The sequence below is a fragment of the Heloderma suspectum genome, chromosome 5 (genome assembly GCF_057233095.1).
Source record: "Heloderma suspectum isolate Gila_16-S chromosome 5, 16-S_ref, whole genome shotgun sequence".
Classification (NCBI taxonomy): Eukaryota; Metazoa; Chordata; class Lepidosauria; order Squamata; family Helodermatidae; genus Heloderma; species Heloderma suspectum.
In genome coordinates, this window is record NC_139462.1 from 223,308,783 (window position 1) to 223,330,708 (window position 21,926).

A 21,926-nucleotide genomic window follows, 5' to 3' on the forward strand; every position below is an offset into this window, starting at 1 on the left:
CAGCAGGCTTCTCCAGACTTACTGAAGAGCTGGGGGAAAATGGTATTTATTTATTATTTCATCTCATTTCTGCGTCATCCTTTAGCTGAACCTCTCAGGGCAGCATGCACAATAAAAACAAAGGTGGGGCTTACTCTCTGAGTAGACAGGCACTGAAGCTACGCTTTGTGGGCTTGGTGGGAAAATGTCCAAACGGGTAAGAATTACATTTGCATATCTGTGCGTGCACATAGGCCCAATGCATGCACATCCGCCAGATGTGGACATCCTCACAGTCAAAATGTGTGTGCACCCCTGCAAAATGCATCCCTTCTCGGCCTTCTGGCTTCAAGGCAGGACAGGTTGCTGGCATAGCACTGCCCCAAGGAAAAACAGTACGCTGCTACTGCAGTGGCACATCCTCTTTGAAGTTGGCTGGCAGCGGCATCAGGAAGGAGGGGAGATTATCATAGCAGAGAATAAACAATTGCCCATGAGGAATAAAACAAGCAGCAAGGTAAACAATTCAAAGAAATATTTTTTTTAAAGGCTGGGAAAATTTTAATGTCTTCTTCACCTGGCACCAGGAAGTCAACATAGTCAGTGCCAAGCAGACTTCTCTCTAGAGAGGGCATGCCACCACTTGGCGATCAGCACGGTTTCACTGCTGCATTCTTGGATTGATTTTAAATAGTTGTAGGAGGGGATATGCAGGAGCTTTTGGGAAAGGCAGGATTCCGCACAAGGTGCAATAAAATAGGCAGTAAAATGAAGCAGTGACATGATAATCAATTATAAGCCACTTATATACTTTAGCTGGTTAATCATGCGAGTTTAATCAAATAACGGATTATGAATGGATTAGCTTTGTATACATCTGCATGCAAGGAAAAACAATAGTTCTGAAGCCAAACTTCATTTCTAACGTTTTACTTTGTTTGGGGTTTATATTTTTTAGAGGATGCATGCATCTTAGAAGAGGCATTCTGATCTGTGTGTGAGAAGCAAGGGAATACCTTGTTCTAAGGTTGCGTTTGCTGCCTGCAGATTTTAGGAGTCGTAGCTTTAAAAATAATACGTTCATTTAAAAAGAAGAAGATACACTGCTGCCCAATTAACCGTGGGGTGCCAACCATGGGGTGGCTCTATAGTTGAACAAAAGGCTTTAAATCAATTGATATCATCCATTAATGTTGCAGCCCTAATTCTCTGAGCACCTCTCAGTCCAAAAGGGGGAAGAAACACAGAGAGGCACTGCCTCTCTGGCTGTTGTTCCGAAGTCATGGTTTGGAGTATCTTCCCCATAATCTCATCTATATGTTGTCTCTTAATAAGTAATTAAAAGCTCAGAAGCCATGAGTCAACAGCTTTCTGTATTTCCTTTGTGGCCTTCTCTCCGCGATTATCCTCTATTAGTAAAAACGAAGACAGACACATGTACATATGTAGCTTTTCAAGAAGAAAAAGCAAGAGATGGAACGTGCAAAGAGCGAGGAGCTCCGCGTTAGAAAGGTGAAGGCATCAAGGCGCTCAGATAAAAATCTGCTGAGCCGACGAGCATCGCCCCGACTGGCACCACGCAGGCGAAGGCTTGTTCCACCACGGCTGTAAATGATTTCAAAGTGAAGTGAGCTTGTGCTTGCTGTGTCCGCAGCCAGCAGGTGACAAAATGGGAGTGCTTTCATGGGGAAGACCCTGCAGGCAGGACAACGGAGGGAGGAGGAAAAGGCTCACCCTTTCCGAAGGGGACTTTGCCGCCCACCACCACAGACAGCACCAGTCCAGGCCAGTGGAGGCAGGTGGCTCCGATTTCAGTGGGCTCTGAATCCATTCTCGGCTTCGGTCAGAACCAACTGGAACTCTAAAGGAGCTCTCCAAGGTTCTGCACCTATTTGGGGGCTACAGTTCAGCACTTTGGAGAGCTCCTTTAGAGTTCTGGTTGGTTCTCAACGAAACCCAGAGTGCTTTCGCAGCTCCAGTGCAACTGGAGCCACCAGCCTCCACTGGTCTAGGCCCAATTCTTATGTTATCAGAGTGGTGCGGGAGCCACCCCTTTGTGATTGGACAGCCACCTGTAAGGGACGTTCTGACTTGGGTTCCTGCACTGAGCAGGGGGTTGGACTCGATGGCCTTGTGGGCCCCTTCCAACCCTACTCTTCTATGACCCTATGACTCTAGGATTGCGCCCGACATGGATTTGGTCATGTGTATCTAGGACACGGGTGGGCAACTTGATGCCCTCCAGGGGTTGGATCCAGATTTAAATTGGATCTACTGTGCTGATGGAAGTGGACTTCCCCACATCCTCCTTCCCACGGCAGCCCCTCCAGGCCCCTGAAAATGTGACACAGAGTTAGGAGACCCTGCTGAACGGGGTGAGCTGTGGTATGGGGGAAGGCAGGGTCCCCCCAAATCCGGGGGAGGGAACTCCTGCAAGTCAGGTCCTTCCCCTTGAGAAAGGTCCCTTCCTCCCATGGAAGGCAGATCCTGGATCCAAGCCAAGATTATTCTGACTGCACCTCACATCAGCCCCAGGCAGCATAGCCAATGGTCAGGGATGATGGGGCTTGCTGTCCAAAACATCTGGAGGGCAACTGGTGGCCTACCCCTGATCTGGGCTGGCAATAAAACTAGGCTGGGTGAATTGGCTTCCACAAGCATCACCTTTGCAATGATTTAGGAACATCGGAAGCTGCCTTATACTGAGTCAGAACCTTGGTCCATCTAACCCACTATTGTCAACACGGACTGGCAGCAGCGGCTCTCCAGGGTTTCAGGCAGGAGTTTTTCCTGCCCTACCGGGAGAAGCAGAGGATTGAACCTGGGACCTTCTCCATACCAAACATGTGCTCTACCACTGAGCTACAGGCCTTGATTCTATTACTTAATCATTTACTTTATCATTAGATTTATTATTAGATTAGTTTAGCATTAGATTCTCACCGGCATGTGGTGGCAGCAGTGGCAGCGGTGGGGGCACAATTTGGGTCTTTCTGCTGCAGGCCCCAAGGTGGCTCGGTGCTCCTCTGAGCTAGGAGCCACGTGGGCAGGCTGAAGAGCATGGAGAAGAGGCCATGAAAAGTGGGGCGGCTTCTGAATGGCACTAAGACCCCACGAGAATCAAGTTCCACGTGGTTAGGTGGCACTATGTACAGCACCAATGGTTGCGTCCAATGCAACTTTAACTTCAGTCCCATTCATGTCAATGGATCTACTCTAGGTAGGCTGAACACTGGACACAACCCATGGTACTGAGCGTGAAGCACTCAGTTTGGCAGAGGTTTCCCTCTTCCCCATAATTAGCCTAACACAGTAGTGGGGAACATTTGAGCCTCCAGATGTTGTTGGACTCAAGCTCCCATCAGCCCTAGCTGGCACAGACAAGGGTGAGGGATAATGAGAGTTGCCAACCAGCAACATCTGGGAGGCCCTCATCCCTGGCCTAAAAAGTTAATCTACCCCAGACAGAGAGAGAGAGAACTTTACCTGCCTTTCTGTTCTGGGTGATCATGAACGTTCCCTGATGCAAACAAATTAGTGGGCTCTTGACTAAGTTAGCAGGGAATTGTGCATTCCCTGCCATACTAATCCCTTTTCCTCCCAACTCTAATGCTAGCCAATTTCAAAGAGGGTGTGCTGCTATAGTGCTTTGTTTCCTTGGTGCAGTGCTACGGTGGTTACCTGTCCTTCCTTGAAGCCAGAAGGGAGCGAAGAAATGGCTTTTGCAAGGGTACACAAACATCTTGAGTCCGAGGGCCACAACAGGGGCATGCTGGGGGGCCAGGGGCTGCACATACATGTGCACACACAGAGACACAATCGTGGTTCTTACCCAGTTGGACATTTTCCCACCAAGCATGCACAGCATCACTCAATTCTGTGCATGACTACTCAGAAGTAAACCCCACCCAGGGCAACAGCTTTCAGGCATGCAAAGCACAGCCCAACTCCATGCACGTCTATGCAGAAGAAAGCTCCAGTGCAACAGCTTTCAAGGACCCAAGGCACAGTTCACTTCTAAAATTTAAAGGGATTTAAACTGTAAATCCCAAGAAGGCTTTTGAAACTTTAAGTGTTTTGAAAAATGCTCTTATCTCCAATCACCAGTCAGAGATAAGAGCAGGGTTGCCCTGCTTATCACTGAAGAAAGCCTTCTTTCTTTGGTCTTTCAGAGGCCCTCCTTTCGGTGATCTTTCTGAGGTCCTCCTTTCTGGGGAGTTTTCCACTGCAGCTGTTCATCAAATGGGCTGCAGGAGAAATGGGTGGGGGCTGCACAGCCTGCAGCTGAGGGCCGCATATGGCCCATGAATGGCAGGTTGAGCACCACTGTTATAGACCAATTGTGCGGCCCTCTGACAGCAGCTAAATAAAGGCAGGGATCTGGATGTAAGTCAAAGGAAGGGAGATGGGACGGCAGGGCAATTGGCCATTTGGATGCTTAGCCATGGGCATTTGCTAGTCACCTCAGGTAAGCCGCAAAGGCATAGCTGGCTTTGATGAACCGCACAGGCCTAGAAACTCGGGAATTCCATTTCAGCCAAGGAGATACTCTGCAGGATTTCCTACCCTTAAAAGAAGAGCAGGGGTGGGAGGAGAGATTTATAGTTCAAGAGGTTACACTTTTAAAAAGAGTAAATACAGTCCTCTTCGAATATTCAAGTCGGCCGGCACTGCATCAGCATTCCTGCAATAAATCCTTGGAAATGAAATTGGAAGCTCAAAACCTTTAAAGTTCTTTCTTTTCTCTCCCCCCCGCCCCGCCCTGCCACTTCCTTCCTGAGTGCGGGAAAGCCAGGCTGATAATAAGCAGGGTGTTGGGGGGGGGGGGGACGGTCCTGGCTCAGTTCTCTCAATTGGATTGCTCTTTCGACGCGAGGCCCATAGCCGCTGGGGGCTCCCCGCCCCTCCTGCTGCCTGGAGGGAATCAATGAGCTTCTAAATTTACACGGGGTAGCTTGTGCTTAGAATATCAGTAGCTTAGGAGTCTTGGAAACTGATTCTGAAAGAGACAGTTATGTAATGTGACGCTCTGAGGGCCGCCGCGACCTCCCATCCACTGTGCCCAGGCGACAGTTCACAAGATCGGGGCCGAAGGAACCCCATGCCAGGGGACACCCCTACTCCCTGGTGCCAGCTGGGCTGTGTAGCACCTAGGGCTGGACTTTGGGGCCAAAGTCCAGGGGCCCACAGCCCCCCCCCCAAATGACCACCCACTGAGCGGCAGGTGCAGGAGCAAACTCTCTTTATTTCTGTATTCACGATGGGGCTACAATTTAAGGGAGTTTAAAATGCAAAGCTGCACATGCTCCGAACAGTTGTTTCTTTTTCTTTCTTTCAAAGCCAGGGTCGACAAACATGGTTGTTTTTGTTCTATCATATTGGGAGTGTAGAAGCAGGTTTAAAGCATGGAATAGCGGGGGGGGGGGGGGAAATGCTACTTGTGTGCTTTAGTTAGTTGTGTGTATTACTGAAGTAATATCTTGGATAGCTCCTTTAGAGCTCTGGCTGGTTCTGAGTGAAACCCGGAGCACATTGGGCTGGTTCTGAGTGAAACCCGGAGCACCTTGGATCGCTCCTTTAGAGCTCTGGATGGTTCTCAGTGAAACCCGGAGCACCTTGGATTGCTCCTTTAGAGCTCTGGCTGGTTCTGAGTGAAACCCAGAGCACCTTGGATCGCTCCTTTGGCTGGTTCTGAGTGAAACCTGGAGCACCTTGGATAGCCCCTTTAGAGCTCTGACAGGTTCTGACTGAAACCTGGAGCAGATTTACCACCCCACTGACATCACAGGCACCATCCTCCACTAAGGGATAAACATGGTCACCTCAGCACCCCCCACCCCTGCCCTGCACAGCAGTGGTGCAGTGCAGCCAGGGCTCACAGGGACCCAGCACTTCTTTATTAGCAGGGACTATGACATCACCTGATGTCATAGTGGTAGGCAGAGTGGTAGGCGCAAGTGGTAGAGTGGTAGGCGGCAATATTGCAACCGAAACTCTCCCCACGACCTGAGTTCGATCCCAGCAGAAGCTGGGTCTCGGGTAGCCGGCTCAGGTCGACTCAGCCCTCCATCCTTCTGAGGTCACTAAAATGAGGACCAAGCTTGCTGGGGGAAAGGTGGTCATGACTGGGGAAGGCAATGGCAAACCACCCCGCTACAGTCTGCCATGAAAACTCCAGCGCAAGTGGCATCCCTCTAGGGGTCAGCAGTGACCCGGTGCCTACACAGGAGGAACCTTTCCCTTTCCTAAAATTGCCTACCTGCACCCCTGCAGCTGTGGGACTTGAAAGTTCAGAAGAACCTTAGGAACCCCTTCTCCTAACTAAACCACCCTTTTGTGGAACCAAGGTGCCGGCTGGAGCATCCTGTTGCTGCCTCTCACTTTGGGCTCTCAAGGGAACACCCGAGAAGCAGAGCTTATCTCCCAAGTCACAGTTCTGTCCCTCGCTAGCATGAATTACAGTTGGCCTCGGAGGTCCTCTTCAGGCTTACACACCATCACCAAACCATGGGAGATACCTTGTCCAAGAAGAGGGTAAAAGAGGGCACAGTTAGCGGATGCCTTCAGACAGAGCAGCCATCCCTAACCTGGTCCCATGAGTAACAAATTGGTATGGGAGGGTAGGAACATAAAAAGAGCCCTGCTGGATCAGATCACAGGCCTGTCTAGTCCAGCTCTTTGTTCCTACAATGCCCAATCAGATGCCCATGGAAAACCCTCAAGTAGGACAGGAATGCAATGGCATCCTCCCACTTCTGCGTCCCAGCAATTGGCATACAAAGGTGTACTGCCTCTGATCTTGGAGGGAGCACATAGCCGTCAAGACAAGCAGCTATTCCTTATCCTCCATGAATTTGCCTTCTCCCTTCTTAAAGCCGTCCCAGTTGGTGGCCACCCAGGGCCAGCCTGCCATTAGGCGGAATGAGGCAGTCTCCTCAGGCAGCAAATGCTGGGAGGTGGCAGCAAGGTGTCGGAGGAGAGAGCTGTGTGCTACACAGCCTAGGGATGGCGGAGAATTCCGCCACAAACCCCAATGAGGCCAGATTCTTCAGAACTCCCCCAGAGTCCGTGGCGGAATGGAGCACTTACCTCCGCCTCCCTCCAGAATCCTCTTTGGCCAGACCCTCCTTGCAGCGATTCAGTGGAGCCGCTGGCCGGCTCCGGAGCACCAGCGATACAGCAACGATGATGAATATGGCATTGCCATATCGCTGGCTGAGGGAGACTGTCTCTGGACACAAATGGCGTCCCGTATGCCATTTGCGGCCGTAAAGGTCTTAGTTTATGGCTGCATTTACCTTAAACTAAGACCTTTGCAGCCACAAATGGCGTATTGGACACCATTTGCATCCAGAGACAGTCCCCCTCAGCCAGCGATACGGCAATGCCGGCCGTATCACTGGTGCTTCGGAGCCAGCCGGCAGCTCTGCAGAATCACCGCGGAGCAGAGCCAGCTGGCCAGGATTCCGGGGGGAGGAACGGATCGCCTCCCCCTGTGGGCGGATTCCCCCTGGAGCAGCAGGTAGGGAATCCACCCATCCCGAACACAGCCTGCCCTGAGCCCCCTATGCAAGCCTGCTACCTCCATGCGTTCAAATGTTACTGGGGAAACACATCCTCTATAATATCTAATTATGTCCTTTGTACCCCCTAAATATCAACCCTGCAGCTTCAATGTGCTGGAAAGAAATGTCTCACCCATCTGCACTAGCCAGTTTCAATAGGTACAGCTTCTCCCAGCACAGAGGAAACCATGTTATACCTGCCTGCCATGTGGCTATTAAGCGTGAGGAGCCTGCCAGAAAAAAAGAGGTGGGAACTCACCACTGCAAACATGGTTGGATACACACAGGGATTTTGAAGAGCTAAGCACTCAAAGCCCTGGGCCTGATGCATCTTGTCAGTTTCTCCCACATTTGCATGTTTAATGCTTAAGTCCTTTCCTGTTTATTGAAAAATGGATGAAATGAAACCCTCACCTGTCCCTCACCGGGTCACCTCATTACTGGTGCACTTGGTTCTACTGCTGTAGATGGAACTGAAAATGTGGTATGTTTTAAATGCCTCTTGAACGCGTACTTGCTTATGCAAGCTTTTCCTGGCTTATCCTAGGTGCTGTCCCACGTTACTGCTCTTATTTCTTATTTCTTGTTTCTTTTAATTTTATCTTTGTTGTCGTAGGTTGTAATTGTTTCATGGAATTTTAAGAGCGATTTTTAATTTTTGTATGTCAGCCACTTTGAGATTTTATTATACTAAACGTTATACAAATACTACCCCCAAAAAATCAATGGAGAAAGTGATCCTATGCCACCGCCCCAGACATCCTGGGGTGGGGGGCATAGGATAGTTTGGTTTCCTGGCTCCAAGGTTGGAGACAGGGCTCCGATCTCAGAGCCAGGAAACTGTGCCCCCCTCCCCCTTGTAGCCAGCACTGAGGGAACCATGCCAGCTACTTCTCCATACTCAGAAAACAGATGTGGAGATGGGGGGAAAGGGGGTGTTCCTGGGAGCAGGGAGGGGAGGAGACTAGGGCAGCTGCAATACGAGAGCCAGTGTGGTGTAGCGGCTAGAGTGTTGGACTGGGAGTTGGGAGATCTGGGTTCTAGTCTCCACTTGGCCATGGAAGCTCACTGGGTGACTTTGGGCCAGTCACAGACTCTCAGCCCAACCTACCTCACAGGGTTGTTGTTGTGAGGATAAAATAGAGAGCATGGGGATTATTATATTTTATTTTATTTATTTAAAACATTTATATCCCACCCTATATCATTACGATCTCAGGGCAGCATACAGATAAAATCAATGTAAACAGTATAAAACAATAAATAATTTAAACACCTAAAAACGTGTTAAACTATTGAACAAGCTAAAACCAGTTAAAATTGGGAAAAAAAACCAGTTAAAACAATGTGCTAGGGAATGCATTTAGCCCTCAAAGGCTTTGGTAAAAAGCCACGTTTTTACTTGGTGCCGAAATGAGACCAATGTCTGCGCCAATCGGGCCTTCAAGGGGAGGGCATTCCACAACCGGGGTGCCACAGCAGAGAAGGCCCTCTCCCATGTCCCACCATAGTGTATGTCTTGTACTGGTGGGATGCAGAGGAGGATTATGTACGCCACCTTGGGTTCCTTGAGGAGGAATATAAATGTAATAAGTAAATAAATAAATGTATCCTCTGGCCAGCCCAGCCTCCTTCCCTCCCCTTCTGAGGCTCTGCTGCTAGATGGCCAAAATCGCCCATCTAGCAGAAATGCAGGGTGGCTGGAGCATGGAGGCAAAGATTGCTGTCCTCCTGCCCTGCATTGGATACCCGGCAGCCTCCAAGTTTGGAGGCTGCCAGCAATCCACATAGGATTGCGCCCAAAATAAAATAAATTGGAGACTTTGTGGTTCAGGTCTTCTGTGGGTCCCTCCCTTCCAGCTTCCCTCAGTGGAGTAAACATTTTTAGATGACAGCCTTGAAATACACATTGCAAACTGATGACATCTGGTTTGCCTGCATCAGTTCATGCTCCGTTGGGCCAACCAGTTCTGAAGGTCATCTAGTGTAACACAGTGGCCATTTTCTACTGATAGATGCAGGCATGCATAGAATTTATTTAAGATGAAACTCCCCCCACCCCACCCCCGCTTTTCTTTGATTCTTTCCATGCTAAAGAGAAGATAGATAATATCTTCCAGAAGGTAATCTCTCATGAAAGGTCAGGCCATTGTGGCAAAGAGCCAGGCCTGATTCTCCAGGGTGGGGGGGAACAAGGCCACGGCTTTCTAATTCAGCTGGCCGAGTGCCAGCACTGTAGGCCAGCCAACTCTTTGGTGGAAGCATGTCTGTTCTAGGAGCGTGGATCCGACCTGCCCCGGGCTTTCAGGAACAAAGGGCAGTATTGTCATCTTTTGCCGATTAACACATTGATCGTTCTTGGTAAACTCAGCTGGGTTTACCATGTTCTCAATGCTCATGCAGCTCTTCTGCTCCTGAAAAATCAGAAGGGGAACAACATCACTTAGGCAGTTTTTTTCTTCAGCAATCATGCGCCGCTGAGATGCCATTCCCAGCTGGGGTGGACAGGAGTTCATAGATCTGGGGATAATCAACCTCCATCGCTTTCAGTAGGGGTTAGGGGTGTACGGATTCTGCACCGTCTGTTCCGGTGGGAAATCCGGGGGGGGGGGAGGCGATCCATTCCTCCCCCCTCTGGAATCCTCCAGAGTGGCTCCGCTCCGCGAGGATTCTGGGGGGGGGGGGAACTGGCTTGGGGGCTGCTTACCTTCCCTCCTGCCAGCCAGAGTCATTAGCCTCCTCCCTGTCCCTGCCGATTGCCATGTCTTAAAAAACAAACAAGCCGGCGATCGGCAGGATGTGCCCATAGACTTATATGCAAAATAGAGACATGAATCTTGCATATCAGCCTATGGACACATAGACTTAGATGCAAGATTCATGACTATATTTGCATCTAAGTCTATGGGCATATCCTGCCGATCACCTTTTTTTTTTTTTTTTTAAGAAAAGACATGGCAATCGGCAGTGACAAGGAGGAGGTGAACGGCTCTGGCTGGCAAGAAGCAGCCGAGTGCCATTCCGCCTCCAGTCCTCCTGGAGCGGAGGTAAGTGGTCCTGATCCACTGCGGATTCCTGAGGCCAGATTCCAAAGAATCCGGCCTCATTTGAATCCACAGCGGATTTCTCTGACATCCCTAGTAGGGGTTGGATTCAGCAGACCCTGTTCAGGGTGGGCGCCGAGGCTGATGCTGTTGGGAAGCTGCTGAGGCCCCAGGAGCTTAGGGGGGCCGCCAGCACCACTGGCCTGTGACGGGCTGCTTCTGAAGAGGAGCAGCTGCCGCCGATGGTTGTGGTGAAGCCCCCCCCCTCCGGGTGGCAGTGGTAGCGCTTCATCCTTCCTGTCTCCTCCCCTTCCTGAGCAAAGTGGGCTAGCGAGCGGCAGTTCAGACGGGAAGATGCTGCCCTCGCTCCATCTCGGTAGGGCGAAAGGGAGGTTGAGGCCCAATGGTGGGGCGGGGGGCAGGGGTGGAGCAGGAGGGAGGGAGGAGCAAAGGTAGAGCGCAGGGAGCCCACCAGTGGAAGCTGGTGGCTCTGATGTCAGTGGGGCAGTGAATCTGCTCTGGGTTTCACTCTTCGCGCCTTGGACAGCTCCTTTCGAGTTCTGACTGGTTCTGACTGAAACCCGGAGTGCCTTGGACAACTCCTTTAGAGTTCTGACTGGTTCTGACTGAAACCCGGAGTGCCTTGGACAGCTCCTTTAGAGTTCCGACTGGTTCTGACTGAAACCCGGAGTGCCTTGGACAGCTCCTTTAGAGTTCCGACTGGTTCTGACTGAAACCCGGAGTGCCTTGGACAGCTCCTTTAGAGTTCCGACTGGTTCTGACTGAAACCCGGAGTGCCTTGGACAGCTCCTTTAGAGTTCCGACTGGTTCTGACTGAAACCCGGAGTGCCTTGGACAGCTCCTTTAGAGTTCCGACTGGTTCTGACTGAAACCCGGAGTGCCTTGGACAGCTCCTTTAGAGTTCCGACTGGTTCTGACTGAAACCCGGAGTGCCTTGGACAGCTCCTTTAGAGTTCTGACTGGTTCTGACTGAAACCCGGAGTGCCTTGGACAGCTCCTTTAGAGTTCCGACTGGTTCTGACTGAAACCCGGAGTGCCTTGCACAGCTCCTTTAGAGTTCCGACTGGTTCTGACTGAAACCCGGAGTGCCTTGGACAGCTCCTTTTGACTTCCAATTGGTTCTGACTGAAACCCGGAGTGCCTTGGACAGCTCCTTTAGAGCTCCGACTGGTTCTGACTGAAACCCGGAGAACCTTGGACAGCTCCTTTAGAGTTCTGACAGGTTCTGACTGAAACCTGGAGTGCCTTGGATGGCTCCTTTAGAGTTCTGACTGGTTCTGACTGAAACACAGAGGACCTTGGATAGCTCCTTCAGAGCTCCGACTGGTTGTGATTGAAACCCGGAGTGCCTTGGACAGCTCCTTTAGAGTTCTGACTGGTTCTGAATGAAACCCGGAGTGCCTTGGACAGCTCCTTTCGAGTTCCGACTGGTTCTGAATGAAACCCGTAGCACCTTGGACAGCTCCTTTAGAGTTCTGACTGAAACCCGGAGTGCCTTGGACAGCTCCTGTAGAGTTCTGACTGAAATCTGGAGTGCCTTGGACAGCTCCTTTAGAGTTCTGACTGGTTCTGACTGAAACCTGGAGTGCCTTGGATGGCTCCTTTAGAGTTCTGACTGGTTCTGACTGAAACCTGGAGTGCCTTGGACGGCTCCTTTAGAGTTCTGACTGCTTCTGACTGAAACCTGGAGTGCCTTGGATGGCTCCTTTAGAGTTCTGACTGGTTCTGACTAAAACCCGGAGCGCCTTGGACAGCTCCTTTAGAGTTCTGACTGAAACCCGGAGTGCCTTGGACAGCTCCTGTAGAGTTCTGACTGGTTCTGACTGAAACCCAGCGGATGTTCGCCACCCCACTGATATCGGAGCCACCAGCCTGCACTGGAGCCCACCGAGGCATGGGAATATTGACTTCGTAATATAAGGGATCATCGAATACGCTGCAGAACTGTTTTCTTCTTTGAACGCTCCAGAACGGAAGGATGGCCTTGCTGGATCAGACCAAGGTCTGTCTGGCCCAGCATCCCGTTTCCATCCGTTGGCAGCAAGATGCCTCTGGGAAACTCACAAGTGGATTGTGGTGCCGGCACCCTTCCCTGGCCGTTGGGCCGGACTCCCTGGCATCTGGGATTCAGGGGTCTCTGCCTCTCGAGATGAGAGGTGAGGAGAAGCTCTCGGGGGCAGCATTCCATCGGCGAGTGGGGCTGGAGGCCAAGGGGGCAGGGCCAGAAATGCCAATCAGGCCAGCCTGTTGTAGTATTAAGCCATACTGCCAGTAACTAAGCCTTAGCAGAGGCATTTCAAGTGCGGGGGGAAAGCTACACAAGAGCCGGGAAAGTATCAAATGCCCAGTGGTCGGGGGAAAGGGTCAGGGTCATCTGGGGAGCCCCGGAGGGCTACATTGGGTTCCCAGATGGGCCAGGTTTGGCCCCCGGGCCTCAGGTTCAACACCCCCGCTCTAGATGGAGCAGTGGAGGCTGGTGGCACCACATTCAGAGGGGCTCTGAATCTGCTCTTGGTGTCAGTCAGAACCAGTCAGCACTCTAAAGGAGCTGCCCATGGTGCTGAACCCATTTTGAGGATTGGGTTCAGCACCTCGGATAGCTCCTTTAGAGTGCTGACTGGTTGTGACTGAAAAATCCAGAGTGGACTTTGCTGTATCTAAGAACTAGCACCCAAGTTTGCTTTCTTTCTCCACCCTTCTCCTTTTGTGTCATGCCTTTTAGATCCTGAGGGCAGGGACCGTCTCATCACAGATTTTTGTAAGCCACTCTGGGAGACTTTTTGAGCCCTACTTCTGCTAAAGTTCAGCCAAGGGCTCAGCTGCAGTCATGCCAGTGACTACAGTGGCTACTAAAACCCAGGAATTACTGCCAGCTGATTCACACATTACATTGACAGGAATACATGCTCAGGGTTGCTTGGGACTACTCATGCGTTCAGCAAAAGGCCTCTTGCACAGATATGCCCAACGATGAACTGGGTTGTTATGAAAACCATCCAGACAGAGATATGCACTAGAAAATGATGTTGTTGACATAGTTTTATAGTGATTTTCTGCTCATCTTGTGCTGATTTTATGCTGGCTTCTGTAGGTTTTATCCTGTATGTATTGATACTGCTATTCTGTTTGATTTTGTATGTATGTATGTATGTATGTATGTATTTTTATCTTGTGTAAACTGCCCAGTGGATTTAGTTGATGAGGGGTGGTATAAAATTGTTGTAAATACATAAGTGTTTTTTTAATTGAAAAAAATTGTCACTTTTAGCGCCATGGAGCGCTAAAAGGGTGAAATTTAGTTTGTTCTGAAGCTTAATTTGACCCTTTTAGCACTCCATAGCCACTTTGCAGCATTAAAATAGTCAAATTTAGCTTGAGAAAAAGCTAATTTAACTCTTCTAGGACTATGGAGCACTATGGAGTGCTATGGAGTGGTTTGCTGCCAAATTTCATTCCCCCCCCCCGGTGCCCTGCAGACTGCACGGCACCCCACAGCCTGTAGATCATGGGGTGGGGGTAGTACATCAAGTACATCAGTCACTGGCCTAACACAATTAGTCTGGTGGGCAAAATCTCCTGAAGTTGTCTCCAGAAAAAAGAAAAAAAAAGTTCTGCAGCTTTTCTTTTTGGATGCTGGGGCATGGTGCACGTAGAACTGGAAGAAAATATGGCAGTTGTGGTGGGCATCTACTGGTTAGTGCCTATGTCATCATGCATACACTCCCACCCTCCCACCGCCATCCCCAGGGCAGGGTTGCAACTGTTGCTAAAATATTTGTGATATTTTGTGTGTATTGGTGTGTGTAAGATAAAGGATGGACACACATAGACATAAACACCTGCATGGTTCTTTTTTAAAAAGCGGACTTGGTGCCTGAAGGGAGAGGCAAGACTGGTGCATCTGACTCACTGGGCTGTATCTTAGTAACACAACTTGCAAAGGGAGGTTCATGCCATGGGTGAGGAAGCTTCTGGGATGGCTTTGGGCTTGTTTTCACCTGGAGTTTCTAATGACCTGTCTCCGTTGGTTGGCTGTTTGTCTCTCCCTCTGCTCCCTTCTCCACCAGCAGTTACACGCTGAGTGTGGAATGACAGGGAGACAGATAGAAGGGTTACACCAGGTTGCAGGAGCCCAGCCAGGGCATATCACAGCGGCTGCGAAGGAGCGCTCGCTCCGGTCACATGCTCCCAAACATGTATAATTAAGAGATAATGCCAATGTAGTCGGACATTATCACAGCATAATGGTCTCCTGCTGCTCCATAAATACCAAGGCAACAGAGAGACATTTATTTTCAAAATGGGAAACATAACATTGACCCCATGACTATGCACTCTTACAATTACTTTAATTGTGTTAGGCCAGTGACTGATGTACTTGAGAGCGGATCATTTTGCCTGATGGATGCTGAGAGCGGCTGAACGGTAGCCATGCATTATTGAGCAGTGCTTTCCCGGCCGGCTCGGGGAATAACTCGAAGCCCAGCATGGTTGGAGGAGCAGAGCTGCTCACATCGGAAGCCTGGCAGACGGAGAAAGCAGGGCGGTCTGGAAAACCAACGCCGGAGGTCTGAAATGTAGGGCCACACAGGAGTCAGTCCCAGCAGCACAACAGTGGTGCACAAACTGTGCTTTGGAAATGTCAGAAATGAGATTTATTTTATTCAGAGCATTTATAGACAGCTCTCCCCACACCCCCACACCAAAGCACTGAATGTTGTTTGCTGTAGAAAATAGTGGCATATGTAACCTAAGAAATGCAATGCAAAAGGAAAAAGGAGTTGGGAGGGAAGAAGAAAAATAGCAAGTTCAGGAACCAGCTTTGTTATACTGTTTATATCAGGGGTGTAGAACCTCAGGCCAGGGGAGCAAATCTGGCCTGCTTGAGGTTCCAAGCCAGCCCCCTTCTAGAAAGTGACGCACTGGGGACCAAACCTGGAAACTTCTGCATGCAAAGCATGTGCTTGCACCATTGACCTGTGGTCGCTCCTCCATTATAACCCAAAGGCAAACTGGGATTTTCTTTCCAGCTTAAAGAGTGTGTTATTTTAAATACCTCATTGACCAAGTGTTTGAAGTAGTGCTCTGCCAAATCCTGCCCCCTATTTTCAGGCACGTTTTTCTCTCCCAGCAAAAGAGGCGTGGTTTTGGGGAGAATTTTGGAGAATTTTCTCCTTGGGAGGGGGACAGGGTTTCCACATACTTTTTTTTAGGGGTAGGTGATCCTTGAGGGGCACTCTTTCTATTTTTTAATTAAAAACATACACACCCTGCATTTGCAGGACCCCAAGATTCTTCTCCAGCTGAAGAGAAGTTCTTTCTCAACTCTAAGGAGACCATGTGACCTCTTCCTCTCCAATAGGCATTCAGAAAGAACTGCTGGGCTGGGGAAGAGTCCTGGGCTCGTGCAAGCGCAGGGGTGTTTTTTTGTTTTTTAGAAATAGAAAGAAGACCCTCAAGAATCGCCTACACTTTAAAAGGTATGTGGAATCCCTGCCCCTCCCCAAGGAGAACATTCCCTGAAATTTTCACCTCTCCCAGCCTTTTTCATCACAGTTTTCATTCCCTCCCCCCATGAAATGCCAAAAATGGAAGAATTGAAATTTTCAGCACAGCAATAGTTTGAAGTGTTTACATATGCTACCATTGCATCCATGCAGGAACACAGGTTTTTTTTCTTATTAGTGATGAGATCCCCCAGTGTCTTTCTGTGTGATGGAGCTTTACATCATCAATTAAATAAAAAGGCAGGAGTGGGGATAGGAGAGTTGTGTGATCATTGCCAGTCTTATCATTTATATATATATCTACACACACACACACATACACACAGGTTGGGAGTTAGTTGGTCATCCCTTTTTGACTACCTTCTTATTGACCGATTCTCATGAAATTCACTTCATTGGAAAGCTCTTGACATGTAGATTCCATGTATAACAACAGTTTTCAGTATAATTCAAAGTCAGGAGTTTATTTATGTCCATAAACCTTTCTCTCTCTCTCTCTTATTATTATTATTTTTTTAAGAATTAGGCTATCTTCTATAACAATGTGCTGTAAAGTTTCATTTTTAATATCAAAATTGTCAAGTATAACTAAACAAACATAATTAATTGAAAATTGGAGCAAAATGAAATATGAACACACACAAAAGTCTCTGAACTCCTTTATAAACACAGGTGCAGGCCAAAGTACAATGATATGCCAGTAGTATATGGCCTGTAAACAAATCATGAAGGGATTAAGAGACACCTACAGCTAAAAGTAACCCAATCAAAGTTTAGTTATTCCTCAGAAAGGAAGTCTCTAGCTGTTAAATGTAACAACATAACATATAAAGGTCTCTGTACAACTTTATAAACACAGGTGCAGGCCAAAGTGCAATGATATGCCAATAGCATACGGCCTGTAAACAAATCATAACGGGATCTACATTGCCTTGAGTTGTGTGCAACCTCAAGATTCAAGTTGTCAGTGGACCAGAACAAGGACGTTACAGTGGCCGCGCTGGAATTGACACCAAGAATACTGTATTTAAGGAAGTTTTGTAAAGATGAAATCTAACACTTGGAATGTTTCAGTAAAAGCAGTTAGGGAGCCGTCAGCGGCTAGACGGCCATAGGATATCTGGTTTTCCAGGAACTGACCTCAGAGCCCTCTGCATTGGATAGTCGGTCGCCTCTTGAGTTTGGAGGTGGCCGCCTATCCCCATAGGATTGCACCCTTAGTTAAGTTAAACCTTTTGTTAGATTTGATTTTTCTCCATGAACTGTGTTCGTGGGTAACGAACTGGTGGTGATTTATTTCACTGATTATCACAGCATCTTTTTAGCACAGGAAAGTGGGGGTTGGGGGAACGAACCCAGCTTTCTGGCAAATAATCACATTTATTTCAAGGAAATCCTTCCAAGCATCACAGGTTCAGCAAGTGAAAACTCAGCTCAGCTGACAACCTAACAAAGGTCAAGCTCATAATTGAAAGACAAAACTGGAAGTGGACAGCAAAGTAAAGTGCAGCTGTGCATCCTTTCTCTAACTACCGGAGCTCAACTCATTTCCCGGAGACATTTCTGTACCATCAGGGATCTTTAGCTGTCTAAAGACAATTAATCTTTTGACTGATGTCATTTTGCTTTGATTAGGTGGATGGAGGTCCAATGCCCAGGGGGAAAGCAAGTTAGGATGGCTGGATCTTATGTCAGAAACTCAAGAGTAAATAACTATTACACTGAGAAAGTCAACCACACCCTCCACAAACAACAAATAAAACCTATAATGCCTCAAACTTCAGCAAATGAAGAATTAACATGCGCAGCTATAGATTACAAACATTTTGCCCTTTTCTGTGTTGCATAAACACCAGAGGGAAAGAATCAGAGAGATAATATTTTATGAGGCCAAATAAGATGCTTTTAACCTTCAGGATTCTTTCTCAGGCAGAAGTCTGTAACATCTTTAAACAATTGGTTGATCTGATAAAGTGCATCATATCACATATTCTTTGTCTCAATTCCTGAAGGACCCCAACTATGATCTTCTCTGAGGACAAAGGTTTATATAATTCTTGAACACCAGTCTTTTTAGGTGCAGCAGCAATATGTCCAGACAGACTACGATTTCACAGATCAAATGTTTCCAGGATTGGAGCAACATGATGTTACCAAGGAGAAAGTCTGTGATGGGTGAACTGGAACCACAACATATTTTTAGAAGAAGGAAAAAATGTCCCTGGTGCATTCATTTTGAACAAACACGTGGAAAACATAATCACTTCTTCAGTTTGCCATCTTCTTGCTGTATCTCTCATCCCCCCTCTGAAGTCTAAAATTCATGATTTCTTTTCCAAAATTTAGAATGTCAGAACTTAAAGCTGAAAAATCTGAAAAGCGTCTTGCAAAGCTTAAATTACAATGATAGGAGTCAAACTTGTTTCATGGCTAACGGACAATAATTAGCGATGGCTCTTTGGACAGCTTGATGGAAAGGATATTGATGATGGATTTTAGAATAAGAACAAAATGAAACCTCAATATAGGGGCAGTATCTGTCTGGATTACCAGACGTTTGGATGAAACAACAAGGGACGGCTAATCTCTTATCATGCCCTGCTTATGAACTTCGAAGTGTACCTGGCCAGCCACATTTGGAGACAGACAAATAGTCTGACCTGCAGCTTTTTGAATCTCAGGCCTGCAGACCAAATTGGGCCCACCTGAGGTGCCAATCTGGCCCTTTGGGATTCCCCAGGTGGCCCTGCCCCACCCCCTTCCCGCTAACCACCAATCTTTTGGTGATTTCCTGGCTTTTGCACAGTCCCCTGCCCCCCCCTCTAAAAGATTGAACTGCCTCTCAGCCTTAGTTACTGACAGTAAGAGCTTTAAGCTACAATAAGTTGGCATTTTTTGGCACTTCTCGTATTTTTGGCCCTTTTGACTTTAGCCTCACCCACCACTGGACTGCAGCCCCTGAGAGTTTCTCCAAAATTCAGTTTGGCCCTTGGGTTGAAAGAGGTTCACGACCCCTGATGTGATGTAATGTTTCTACCTTCTCATAGAAATCGAAATGTGTCTTTGGGGCTTAAAATGGCGATGTCACGTTTCTTCGTCCTGCCCCTCCGCAGTCAACACACTCCAGGAAACAAGGCTTCGAGCTACACTTCCTTATTAGTTAGCGACTACTTTCTTTATGAGTGCAGATTCTAGGAAACTCTCAGACTGCAATGAACCAGCTAATCCACGCATCAACGAATATCAATAACGGAGACACAGTGGAAGTTAGGGAAGTTGCCAGCAGTCTGGGCAAGAATTTCTTGGCCAGACTTACTTTGCAGGGATGCCCCTCCCTTAGGGTGCCCCCCCCCCACGTTGGCTTCCATGAGTAGTGGCCAATCTGAGCCCTGCCCCTAACTTTTCTTGCTTCGCTCTGCGGCGGACCCTAGCGTCTCTCAAGTCACACCCCGTGCCCTCCTCCTCCTACGAAACCTGGGTTCTCATGGTGGAGGAAAGTGGAGGGGGGCATTCAGGCTGGGCCATCTGTGTGTCAAGGTCTTGGGAAGAAAGTGTCGCCGTGCCTGGGCTCACCAGGGAGGGTGCCTCCTCCTGTTCTGTCTGTTCCCTTTCTGACTCTGAATCTGAACTGCCAGACATCTCCACATGCTCAGATTCATTCCTGACGGGCAAATCGCCATCGGAGGAAGGTCCTCTTGCACATGCCCTTCTGAGTATTTTGACCTGAGGGTTTTTGGATTGCCATCTGATCAGAAAAGGATGGCACAGCCTGCTGCTCTGCAGCTCAATGCGCAGAAAGCAACAGATTATGCTTTTCACAGCACGGAAATAAACATGATTGTGTGCGAACGCCTGCCCAGTAGTATGTAAAACTGCAGTGGCTGGGTGTTCGATAGTGAGCAGCCTGTCCAAAGATTTCCTTCCTGCTCTCTCCTTTTCCCTCGACATCGCATGCGGAGCGTGTGACCCACTGTGGAAGCAGAACCGACGTCTCCTGACTCCAGCTCCTGTGCCTTCATTTAGCTGCAAGGCTGCGCCGTTGTCTGGTTCCCTTGGACAAAGAAACATTCCTGAGTGGGCTGCACCCGTGATAAGAGAATTGAGCATGACAAGATCGCATAGGAAAGACTGTGACTAAAGAAAGGGAAGAAGAAGAAAAGGAATTTAGAAGGAGTTCCCAAATGTCTTTGCGGGTGCTAATTTGGGGCAGGTTGTAAAAGGCACCTTGACCGGGCTGGTGAACCATCCCATTTGAATCGTGCCCCATGGAAAAGTAGGCCAGTTTAGGTATTGTGGTGTGGTTTGCACCCCAAACACGACTGTTGGGAACAAGGAAAGAATTGGTGTAACAAGCTGAAATTTGCAGTCAGTTATATCCTCCAAGGAAAGGGGAAAGCAGACATTAAAATCTTTCGCTTCCCCAGAAAATCCCCCCCCCCGCCCGCCCTGTTAAAAATCTAAATGGGTTTGATACCTCATTTCCTCAGCTTCATTTTCCTCCTGGCCCTTTCCTCTCCATTTTCCTTTGGCTTCTCCTTCATCCTCATCTGAACTGAAGCTTCATTTAGTTCATGTAATAACTTCTCACTTTCACCTGTCGTTACTTGGTCTTTTCCATGCCCTCCCCTCCTTCCATTGGTTTGTTTATTTGAAATATCAATATCCTACTTCCCCTGTGACAATCAGAATGGCTGTTGTCTTCTCTGTTATCTAAATTTAGATTGTAAGCCCGTTGGGGCAGAGACCTGCTCATTTTTCTTGTGTATGTTGCTTTGTAAAGCGCCACATACATTGATGGAGCAATATTAATTGCCTAGTTAATGATAGTTTAGACTGTAAGCCCATTGGGGCAGGGACCTGCTCCTTTTTCTTGCTTATGTGGTTCTGCAAAGCGCCACATACATTCAGGGAGCAATATTAATTGCCTTCTTCTTCTTCTTCTTCTTCTTCTTCTTCTTCTTCTTCTTCTTCTTCTTCAACTTCGTCTTCTTCATGCAGCTTATCAGGCAGGATTAAAGCAGAACTGGGTGAAATTCTCTTTTCTACATAACTATTCAAGGCACGGGAGTCCCAGCCTCTTTTGCCTCAATGCTCACCCTATCAGCAGCTGCCCACCAAGCAGACATTCAGCGTAGCTTTCTCCATCACTGTTATCACCATGCTGGGAAAAGCAAAACCTGCTGAATTTCTGCCTCCCACACAGTCACTAAATGCACAGGAGCCGCGCTGGAGGGGCACAGCCACGAGGTCCGTTCACTTTCCCAGCAGTCACAGTGGTGGTCTCTGGCGAGGGACGTGTGCAAGACTGGATGCAGCCACCTCTGCTCTGAGATTTAACTTCCAGAGATCCTCAGGTAGCAGTGAAACCCTGCAGAATGACAATACCTGGCCACCATTACCTGTATCAACCTGCCTGCACTTTGAGGTTTGGCCAAAGCCGTACTTACCTCCCCATCAAGGGGAGAAGAGGGCGAGCACGTAGGTTGCAACAGGAGAGGGAAGGAGCTGGTCGGGGAGCTTCTTGCCAGGGCGTGGGGCCCATGGCAAGTGCCCAACTATTCTGACCCTGGACGCTGTTCCTGCATAGAGCAATATTTTAACAAGGCCAAAAATATTTATTAGGGCCAGAGAATAGAGGCAGTTGCATTGCTTTAGTCCAAACTGCTAGCCTAGCTCTGTCTTACGGAAACTGTGCATCTGACGAAATTGCGCATCTGACGATTCCCCTGCTCCCACCCTCACCCAGCATATCCCTCAGTGCCAAGAAAGTGGTCACCTGCTTAAGTTTTACTGTGTCAGGCTGCTTTTCA

The 21,926-nt window shown here is 48.5% G+C and overlaps 1 protein-coding gene across 2 annotated transcripts in view; it reads left to right on the forward strand.

Annotated features, from left to right (window-relative positions):
• The window catches only part of LOC146345204 (uncharacterized), a 106,014-nt gene that overhangs the window by 51,499 nt on the left and 32,589 nt on the right, over positions 1 to 21,926 (forward strand). The window lies entirely within an intron of this gene.